Genomic DNA, 11,250 nt, shown 5'->3' with positions numbered 1-11,250 from the left:
GCCAACAGATTTTCTGGATCCAGGAAGGACACCACGTGCAGATGGTTTTATTTATTTGTTTCGTGCATTCTGTCCCACCTTTTCCCCTCCAAGGAGCTCCAGGTGGCACACATGGTTCTCTCCCCAGCTCATTTAATCCCCAGAACAACCCTTTAAGGTAGGTTAAGCTGAGAGGCAGGCACTGGTCATCTGGGCCACCCAGTGTTGGGATTTGAACCCTGGTCTCCCAGGTACACTGCAATGGCCCTCTGTCCCGCCTGCCACCAAGAACTGTTGCTTGTACAGAACTAAGTCAGGGGCTCCTGGGAAAGTGAAGATGATATGTACCTGAGGTTTCCCCAGTCCTGCACTTTGTCACCTGTCTACTTGCTAGGGAGGAAAAATAATGTGAGTTGTAAAAAGTAAGGTAAGGGGTAAGAAAAGGTCTGGGGCACAGCCCCCTTGGTCTGCCCCTTAACAGTGCTCCTAGAAGAAAGAAAGGCAGACTCTTAGAACTGCATTTTGTACACATACCTTGTCTGGAGAACTGCACTGCAAAATTTGGAGAAATGCGAATTTCGAAGGAGAGTTGTTTTGGTTCAGTTATCATTTCAGAAAGTTTGAATTAGGTAAGTCCACATCTAAACGGGAACCTAGACAAAGTTTTCATCCATCCTTATGCCCCTAACAATACCTGTGGAGATGGAGAATATTATACCTAAAACAAAAGCTTTGAAATGTTTTGAAAGAAAACAGCTATATTGAGTCTCCCCACCCCTCAAATGGGTAGCATGTCCCTACTGGCAGGGATTTTTCTTTTTTAGAAGGCAAGAAGAGTCTTCCGGGGGCCTTCTAGTCCAGCACCCTGTTCTCATAGCAGCTGGCCAGGTGCCTGTGAGAAACCCTCAAGCAGGATCTGAGCACAAGAGCCGCCCCCCCCCCCCCCCGCCGGTGGTTCCAGCAACTGTTATCCAGAAACACCTCTGCCTCCAACCATCCTGGCGCACAGCTGTTGATAGCCTTCTCCTCCATGAATTTGCCCAATCCTTGTTCAAAGGCATCCAGGTTGGTGGCCATCACTGCAGCTTATCTATCTATCTATAATCTATCTATCATCTATCTATAAATAAAAATAGTCTAGTAGTACCTTGGAGACCAACTAAGTTTGTTCTTGGTATGAGCTTTCGTGTGCATGCACACTTCTTCAGATAGTTTGCATCTATGTGCTTTTTGACGGTACAAAGTTCTGGCACCTCTTGTTTGGTTTTGCTGCCATACTTCCATCAAGATAGGAGTACCTGGGCCTCCCTTTTTACCAAGATGAGAAGACATGAGGTTTCTGAAAATTAAAAAAGTGTCCCCACTGAGTTCAGTGAAGTTTTATTCCCAGGAGCCAAGCAAATTCCCTGCAAGGGAAGCAGCACAACTTCCCTGATCTCCACTGAGCTCAATGAGGTCTCCCTTTGAGTCAAAAGTGTGCCTAGGATCCCCTGGTCAAAAGTGTGCATAGGATCCTATGCACACTTTCTGACCTGGGAGTAGGCCCCACACGTCCTTAAGTTCAAGTGCCCCTTGCTTTTGAGTGAAGAAGGAGAGGACTCTAAAGCAGTAAGGCTCCTCTGGAGAGGCTGAAGAGGGCTAACTTCAGAGTCAATCAATCAATCATTTTATTTGTATGCCGCCTTTCCAAAGTTAAAACCAGGCTCAAGGCGGCTTACAACATACAGCAAATTCCACAACTACAAATATAACAAAAGTAGTAATAAACATCAAAAAGTACACAACCAAATTGAACAATTTCCACCTAAATCATAAGATCCAAACGAAAGATACAAAAAATCAACAGCTACAACCCTGAAAGCAACGACCCCTAAACAATGCTCCAGCCCAAGTCTAGCAGTATGTAGAAGGATCGGCGCCAGCTTGGAAATGGAGGAACCTTGCACTTTGGAAGGGTTATGTGGACTCTAGTTATTGCAGAGAATATACAAATCATGTGTTTCGTAAGACCAGTGAAGACCTGGGGCAGTTCTACACTGTTTGGTGGGTTTCGTTTCCTACGCTTAGAGATACAAAATTCTCTTCCCCCACCCGATCACAAAACCCAGCTAAATCAAGGTGTATTTCACTGCCTTTATTTTCCAACATTTCCTCTACTTATTTGGAAAATACCTCTCTTTTTGTAACTTTAAGGTTTGTTTGTGATTTTAACAACAGCAAGAGCATCTGTGACTAAATTTTGGAAACTGTTTGATTGAAACATTATTAACAACCTAAAAGTGCAGCATTTTTAGTATTCCCAAGTCTGGCAAATGGCTCTGGGCGGGGAGATCCCATAAATTAAAAGCTGGTAGAGAATGCAGTACAATTGACAAATCTTTTTTGCAGTATGGTATGATTTTATTTCATTGCCAAATGAAGTTCATCATGGCCAGGTGGCCTCTCCTACCTGTACCAAGGTGTGGATCTTGAGTTTACTCTAGTGAGTTTATGCTTCTTTTAATTTGTTGGAATTATCAATAGTATATGTGGAAACAGTGCTCTTAGCCTTTCATTCTGCTTTTTTGCAGGTAAATTGATGAGTTTGAGACAATAATTGCTTGCACAGCTGCCATTGTAACCATTTTCATTTCCTTGCTGGAAGTTGCGATTTATACACCTCTTGAGTGTAAAAAAAACAACAGCAAGAGCTTTGCAAAAAAAAGATACCAACAATAATTTAAAACATTCAAAATATCAACATCAACAGTAATCAAAAGACAGATTAAAGCATGCATCACCATTGCAACTTGGTGGGCTCGGAGAGATTTCACTCGGGGTGTCCTTCCTTTGCTATAGTTTAAAAATCAATTTAAAATGTTGCACTTTGGGGTTCTTAATAATGTCAAAAATAGTAATTGTTTTTTAAAACTCTGAAACATTTACGGGGCGGAGGGAAGCTGTTTCAAGCCGGGCCGGGGTCGGGGGCCTCGGGCCCGCCCTCCCTCCCCGCTTCCCTTCCCGAGGCGAGGCTGAGTCAGAGGCGGCGGCGGGCCGGGCGGGGCGGGCGGGCGGGCGGGCCGGGCTGGCTGGGCTCTGGAGGGCGGCGCCTGCCGCGGCCGGAGAGGCGCGGGACCCGCGGCTGCTACAAAAACCCCACCCCGCCCGCCTCTCGCCCGTGCTCAGCCGGACTCGGAGTCTGCAGCCGTCGCCGCCTGCTCGGTAAGTCTCCGCGGGCGCTGCATCCGGAGCGGCTCCGCCGGGATTGACTCCGAAGTGATCTGGATTGAATCTGGGTTGACTCCGAAGGGAGGCGGCGGGAGAATTGCACTGCCCTGGTACGCTTCCATGAGAAGTCAGTCCTGTTGAGTTCAGTGGGACTTACTCTCGCGTAAGCGCGCTCGTCTCAGCCTCTCCTTTATCGGGGGGGGGGGGCTGCGTGTGTCTGGTGGGCAAAGGTTTGCCCTGCAAAGGAGCTCCGGGAGGATTGGGGCCGCCGTTGAAACCGGCGGGGCTGACTTCGGAGGAGGGCTGCGACGGCTGGGAGTGGCCCTCGGGGCGCTTCGGAGAAAGTCTCCATAGGATCGGGCGTTTAGGCTGACGTCCTACCACCCCTGACTTGTCGGGATGCCATGCGTCCTGATTTTTCCGTACATCAACGGGATTTCAAAAGCATAATTGACGTCCGGGGGGGAATTCCCGGAAGGTGGCGCTTCTTTGTCCTGGATCTTAGGCAAGCCAGTCGCCTTCCTGAAAAAAGCTCAAGAACTTTCGAGGTGTCCTGGTAACTCTACAATTGGGAGCCAGAGTCGCATGGGCGTGAAGTGTGCAGGGACACCCAACTGTCAAAGCAGAAATGTAAAATGGAAAAGGTTTCTCGGTTGTTCAGAGTGCCAAGAAGCTCCTTAAAAATACAGAAAAGGGGGGAAAATAAATTTTCATTCTGCTGGGGTGAAATGCAAACTAGCAGAACGTGACAAACATTTTCTAGTGTTGTCTTTCTGCTTACTCATCTCTTGCAATACATTTGATTTTAATTTTTGCTAATTCACATACCTGGCTGCATTCTCAGCCCTTTTCTGCATCCTTGCTCCCCGGGTCTTGGGTGCCCAGCACCTGGCCTGTAGACTCCCCCAAGCAGAGTTGGGTCCTGTGTGTGTGGAGTCTCTGCTTCTGTCCCTCCTTGGTGCTTTAGAGTCCCAGAATGGTCGAGGTGGAAGGGACCCTGAGGGTCATCTAGTCCAGCTCTCTTGCTCTAGCTGGTAAGGCAGCATCCAAAGATGCCCAGGAGATGAGATTTGTAATATGGATAACTTGGGGACCTTTGGAATGAGGGGCCGTTTGAAAATGCTATTAATAAGAAAGCTTCTGAATGGTTAGACCAGGCTTTAAGCCTTCTGTGTGAGCTGTAGCCTTGCATGCTTTGGGGACAGCTGAAAGAGAGACACCTTCTTTTCTGCGTTGTCGTGCCGCAATAACAGTGTGTCCATTTATTCACCACCCCTCTTTTTGGCCCTCCAACTTCAGGAGGCAAGGATCGAGTATCCAGGCTTGAGAGCTTTCCTTTAAAAGTTTCCACCTTGTGTGTGGGCACCCCCCCCCCCACACCCATGCGTGGCTCCCTTTCCCCAAGGCTTGTGTAGGAGACGGTCCCACCCCTTGGTGCCCTCTCTGCCAGTGGCCCATTGCCAGCAAATCCCAAAGGGCAGCCCAGGGGGCAAGGACTGGATTACAAACGGCCCCTTCCAGAGCCCATCCCGAGAGGAGAATAACTGGTCGTGATGGTGCTGTGTAAATTTCCCCGCTTGCCTTTGCTGGCTGTGGAGATTCCCGCTCTCGGCTATTAGTTTCAGTCCAAGCCTTGGGTGTGTCCGCCTTCTCGCCCGAACAGCTCTCCTGTTACGTCATTCTGTGAAATATGCTCTTCTCACCCCACAGGCCAGAGCTTGGCATGCTGCAGCAAGTTGTGCAGTAAGCAAAGATGTACTGAGAAAGGGCCACACCCGTCCTGCATGCTCCGTTTGGGGGAATTATGGATGACTGCAGTGCCTGAATAATAGGAGGAGGCTGCCCCTGAATGAAGTCCACAACCCCCACAACACCTCCCCAATTATCCCCCCCCCCAAAAAAAATCTTCAAAAACCAGTTGCTACCTCTGGCCCAACAATAATCTAACATCTGGATGATTGCATAATCTTTGCAAGTTTCTTGTGAAATGGTTGCGGGGTGTGTGTGTTTGTCTCCTGAAGATATTTGCTTGTTTTCTGAACATAGCTTACTATCTCTTGACCTGAACCTACTTTCCATGGTTGTTGTGAGGCTAAAAGGGGTCCCCTTTTAGGGGTCCCCTTTTAAAAGTTGTTTTTGTTTTGTAACATGTTACAGTAAAAGCATATTTGTAAATAATTTTAAGGCCACAGTCCTAATTCTATTGACCTGGGATGAAGCCCCATTCAATTCAAAGTGACTCACAGTGCAATTCAAAAGTTAAGTCGGTGAACCAAAATTCTGCAGTTGCTCAGAGAAATTAATAAAAGATTTAAAGTAGCTGCATTTCTGAAGTATTTATCAATGCTTGTTTTGCCTGCAGTGAAACATTCCTCTTGTACAGATATACAGTATGGTGTTTTATAAATGTAGAAAATGGCTTCTGCATTTCTCCCCAGTTTCCTGACTTCTTGACAAAGCAGGCTTGAGTCCAGCCCACTAAAACTCCTGCTGCAGTAAATCTGATGGTTGTAAAGGAGCCACAGGACTCCTGGTGCCAGCACTCAGCAGATACTGGCCACCCTCCAGGAGGGCTGCAATATACCAGCCTCCCCCAACATTGTTCCCTCTTTTCGTACCACAGCTCCCATCTGGCTGGAGCTAATGCAAATTATGGCCCAACCTGGAGGACACCCAGTATATGTACTGCTAGTTAACAACAACATCTTTGGAGTGTTGGGGGATCCTGACTCTTCCCTCCCTCCAGGTCCAGAAAGTCATAGTAGTGTAGAGGGTAGAATGTCAGGCTGGTTCAAATCTGGCTCATCTTAACCTCCTTTGCAGGGTGATCATAGAATGATAGAGACCCCAAGGGTCATCGAACCCAATCCCCTGCAAAGGAGGAGTCTTGACTAAAGCATCCATGACAGATGGCCACCCAGCCTCTGCTTAAAAACCTACAATGGAGAATCCACCACAGTCTTTTCCTCTGCCAAACAGTTCTTACCATTGGTAGGTTAAGATAAAAATGGGTGTGGCGAAACCATGCATACTACCCTGTTCTCCTTGCAGGGAGAGAAATGTGGTAATTTTCTCTCTCTCCTTTGCGTCTAGAGTTGGGCAACTGACATTTGGCCCAGGGGTTTCCTGTTGCTCCCTTCTGATGCGTATACCCTTTGATTCTGTGGGATGCCTTTGAGAAGAAACCATCGACCAGTGTAGTTGTGTGAAGCTGCAAGTCACAGTTGACGTGAAATATGGGTGGGAGGGAGGTGAAATCTACCCCAGGCTGGCTCATGAGCAGAGCTCTCTTGACTTGTAGGTGCTGGCACAGCCCAGCAACACAGCCTTGCCTCTCCTTCCAGCTAAATAACCAGCACTGCAAAAAATAAAAAGGTTCATTTTTTTAATAGTGCTTTCAAACACTGAGTAGGAGAGCTGGCTTCTCTTCCTGCCTCCTCCCTGCTTTGAACTTAATTAAGTTCTGCTGCAGAGTTTGGCATGATCTCATTCTGGCTTGCTGTCTTTGTGGGTTCCGTTTGCAGCAGTGACTGCCTGCCTTTTCCTGCAAAATACTTATCAAAATGAGAAAGCTTTCAGCAATGCTGTTTTGGTTTAGAGAAGGCCTCCCCCCTTCTCACTGTTCCTGTGGAGGTAGACCTCTTGGGTGCGTCCTTTGGGGCAGCTCTGTGCCTCCCTCTCCTCCTTGCAGCCCCACATTCCTCCATGGCCACGCCCAGCCTTCCTTGGAGACGTGGCTCACACAAGCTCAGGGTTTCCATTCTCTCATTCTGAAGACTTCTGAAACTTGAGCAACACCTTGCTTTTTGTTTTTCTGTTTTTTTGCCATCCCCAGAGGGGCCACTCCCTTTCAGGCTAGCACAATGGCCCTGGCCATGCCTAGTGAACAGTTGCCAGGAGCTTCTCTCTCTCCCCTTTTCTTGGACTTGATCTGTGCGTCCAGAGAACACTCCGAAGGCTGGTTCAAGGACTTGGCTGGGGCAGAAGGAAGGTGCCAAACGCAAGACAGAGAGAGGATTGGGGCTTTTTTTAAAAAAAAGGGTGGCAATGTTTAGTCAATTGATTGGTTACTTACTTATTTCATAAAACACCACTCAATTGTTAAAACCCAAAGTGGTTTCCAAAAAAGATAGAAAAGAAGAAGCGCGGGTGTCGCTGTGGGTTAAACCACAGAGCCTAGGGCTTGCCGATCAGAAGGTCGGCGGTTCAAATCCCTGTGACGGGGTGAGCTCCCGTTGCTCTGTCCCTGCTCCTGCCAACCTAACAGTTTGAAAGCACAAAGTGCAAGTAGATAAATAGGTACCGCTCCAGCGGGAAGGTAAACTGCGTTTCCGTGTGCTGCTCTGGTTCACCAGAAGCGGTTTAGTCCTGCTGGCCACATGACCCGGAAGCTGTACGCCGGCTCCCTCGGCCAATAAAGCGAGATGAGTGCCGCAACCCCAGAGTCGGTCACGACTGGACCTAATGGTCAGGGGTCCCTTTACCTTTACATTTAAGAAGGATTAACAACAATAATTTATGACTTTTCAAAAGTTAAAATAACAGTAAGCTAAAAACAGATAAAAATTTACATCAGCTTTCTAAACATCTAGGGTAGGCTTGACTACACAATACTGTTTTTAGCAGGCACCAAAATGGGTACTGTGAAGGTGCCTGCCTGACATCAATTGGCAGGGAGTTCCAAAGTGTAGGTGGTGCCACACTAAGACATTGAGTTCTTGAAAAATTCAGAGCATGTATTATGTTGGCACCTGAGCCAGGAGAAGGTGCCTCTTGCAAAGCAATCCAACTTGGATGGCTTTTTTAAAGAACTGGACAGATTCATGTAGGAGAAGGCTATCAATGGCTCTGCTGTGCCTGCAGTGTTGGCTTCCGAATCCTAGCTGCTGGAAGCCACAGGAGGGGAGAATGCTCTTGTGCACAGACCCTGCTTGCAGGTGCCCCCCCCCAGGCATCTAGCTGCCCACTGTGAGAACAGGATGTGGACCATATGGGCCAGTGGCCTGATCCTGCAGGCTCTCCTTGCGTTCTTTTGAAAGTTCCTTCTAAGGATTCTCCGGAGAGTTCTCCTTTGTGAATTAAACTATATGGCTTCCACCGGGGCAGGCAGCTTATTCTGTGCTGCCCCTGTTCCTCGTCTGCTTGAATGACACCAGGCTATTCTGGCATGCTCTGGTCAAGCTTTGAGCATGTGTAGATCTGAACTTGAATCCATGTCCAGCTGTGATGCTGCCTTGAAATAATAACTTTACCTATTAACACACATTTTAAAAACTCAAGAAGAAACAGAAAGGGCATGGTGATTATGCCTCTGGTATGGTTTGAGCTTTAAGGGTTATGGTGAATTTTCTGGAATTAAGTAGCTCTAAGTTTCACATGGCATCCTTGGAGTGGGGTAATGAGGGCCCTGCGGCTTGGGTGGCTGCCGCCCCCTTGATTCTCATTCTGCCCCATGGGATGCAGATGTATCTTACTCTTCATCACACTGGGCTAAACAACACAGCCTTTAGTTCCATCTTCCATTAAGAGCCAAGTGGTGTATCCAGCTTTGGCAACTTTCATACAATTCATTTAAAGCGCTATGACCCCAACTTCAAACAGTCATGGCTTCCCCACCCCAAAGAATTCTGGGAGCTGCAGTGCGTTAAGGGTTCTGAGAGTTGTCAGACTGTTCCCCTCTCAGAGCTACAGTTCCCAGAGTGGCTTAACAGTCGATCTCTCTTCCCAGGGAACTCTGAGAATTGTAGCTCTGTGAGGGGAATAGGGATCTCCTAAAAACTCTCCGTCCTTTGGGAGTGTTTAAAGTGGTGTCATGGTGCTTTAAATGGATGGTGTGGCCAGCGTACTTCTCAGGGTCTCCTCTGGGAAAACGTGGTTCCAGGGGAGGCTGGGCTATGATTAGCCCTCAGCCAGCCCCCAACTGCCGACCTCCTTGCTTACAACCAGTCCAGGGGGTGGCATGGCCTGTCAGCTGCCTCCCCCTCCTTCGTCTCTGTGTTAACCCACTTGGAACTCAGCAGGGAGAAAGATGGGTTTGCCTGCCATTGGCTCTTGCTCCCCCGCCCGTGGGGCTGCCCCTTCCTCCCTGCCAGCATCAGCCGCCACTGCTTCGTTCAATACCACTGAATGGATGCTATGCCTTCTGCTGCACTTAGATTTAGGTAAAAAGGTAAAGGTAAAGGTACCCCTGCCCATACGGGCCAGTCTTGACAGACTCTGGGGTTGTGCGCCCATCTCACTTAAGAGGCCAGGGGCCAGCGCTGTCCGGAGACACTTCCGGGTCACGTGGCCAGCGTGACATCGCTGCTCTGGCCAGAGCCAGAGCCAGAACCGCACACGGAAACACCGTTTACCTTCCCGCTGGTAAGCGGTCCCTATTTATCTACTTGCACCCGAGGGTGCTTTCGAACTGCTAGGTTGGCAGGCGCTGGGACCGAACGACGGGAGCGCACCCCGCCGCAGGGATTCGAACCGCCGACCTTTCGATCGGTAAGCCCTAGGCGCTGAGGCTTTTACCCACAGCGCCACCTGCGTCCCAAGTTAGATTTCGGTACCGTACATCATTTGGTTGAAAACTGATTTGTGTCAATTTCCCTGCAGGCTTGCAATCTTGGTTTAAAGCTCTGTGTCGAATGAGAGCTTGTGTTCCTTCTATAATAAGAAAGAGCAAACCCTTTGTGCTCTTTGTGTTTCCCATTTCTGAGCTGTTGATAGATGTGACAGGGTAAACCTCAGGGTACGTGGCAGACCACTGTCCCTAATACCTGTATCAGGCACAGCTCTCTTGAAGGGTGAACCCTTCTGTGCTTAAGAAAAAGCAATAATTTTTTGCAATTGGACTAAATTGTACACTTTAGGCTATTCAGGTAGAATCAATTGAGTTCTGGGCAATTTTGCACAAATGTTAGGTGTACACAATTTTGGCTGGGTTTCCATGCTAAGCTAGACCCTTAATTTTTGTTGCTAAAGTCTAGGCAGTGCAAGCTGTGACAGAATTATAGCCTCAATTACTTACTGGGCAGAGGAGATTGCGGGAATTGATGTATATGCTCAGATGGGGACTCAGGGCTACAGCGGAAGAGGGAAGGCATTTCATAGTCTGATGTTTGCAAACACCTTGGGAACTCTGGTGTAGGGTTTTTCTTGTGTCTGTGTTTTCCAAGTCTCTAGTGCAGGCAGGTGTAAAGAACCTGTATCTCTCCATTGCTCCCCCCCAGCCTGACCAGCAGTCGAGGATGATTGTAGAGGGGCATTTCCCACCCCTTCCCTAGTGGTTTGTGCATTTCCAACTCTTCACTGCACTCATGAGGACTAGAGGCCTCCTGCCACAGTTGAAAAATGCAAGAGTCTGCAGCAGCTCCCAGATCCTGTGTAGTTGGCAGTCCACAGTTCACAGCATAGTCACGCAGTTCAAGATCTGTGACCTCATTTATCTTTTAACAAACTTATCTTTGCAAAATTCCCATCTTCCTGCTCTCTCTCTCTCCTCCTCCTCCTCCTCCTCCTCCTCCCCCATCACTGGGCTGCAATAACGTTTCTCTGATTGGCCTCCATTTACTACAGTGTTATGTGGCAACTCAGCAGACATTCCAAGGGCGTGTCAGCTGAATCACTGGACTTGGTTCTCCCTCTGCCCTGCCTTTTTCTGCCTTGTCTCAACAAGCCTGCTTGGCTGTGGTTTTCATTCAGTTTTGTAACTGAAGCTCTTTTAAAAATCAGTTGGTGCTCTGGCCGAGGCTATTTTTATTGCAATGACTTTCAACTCTTGGTGTAACTGCTGGGCTAGGGCAGACAGTGGCATTTCCTTTAAATTATTATTATTATTATTATTATTATTATTATTATTAAAATGATGTAAGTTTAAGTGTGTCTCTCTGTGTGTGCCAGTGTGGTGTAGCGGTTAGCAGACACTCCAAGTGTCCTTATTTCCAGGGACAGTCCCAGATTTACAGATGTCATCCCGGTTTCTGATTTGATCTTGGAATGTCCCACTTTTCCTTAGGACATGACTATTTTCATTGGGAAAATGTTGTGGGGGATGGAGTTTTGTGACCGCAAAGCCAA

The 11,250-nt window shown here is 48.1% G+C and overlaps 1 protein-coding gene across 2 annotated transcripts in view; it reads left to right on the top strand.

Moving 5' to 3' along the window:
• The first annotated feature begins 3,087 nt into the window (after positions 1–3,087).
• ANXA2 (annexin A2) overlaps positions 3,088–11,250 on the top strand; it is a 35,060-nt gene continuing 26,897 nt past the window's right edge. The window contains exon 1 of one of the 2 annotated variants that reach the window (XM_079953451.1): positions 3,088–3,180. The gene's annotated coding sequence lies outside the window, so the exon portion shown is untranslated. The remainder of the gene's footprint in view (positions 3,181–11,250) is intronic. The other variant, XM_079953452.1, reaches the window with a different exon arrangement.

The sequence above is a fragment of the Podarcis cretensis genome, assembly GCF_951804945.1.
Source record: "Podarcis cretensis genome assembly, chromosome: 14".
Taxonomy (NCBI): domain Eukaryota; kingdom Metazoa; phylum Chordata; class Lepidosauria; order Squamata; family Lacertidae; genus Podarcis; species Podarcis cretensis.
The sequence above is the reverse complement of the archived record's forward strand: the minus strand, read 5'-3'. Positions and strand labels throughout refer to the sequence as shown.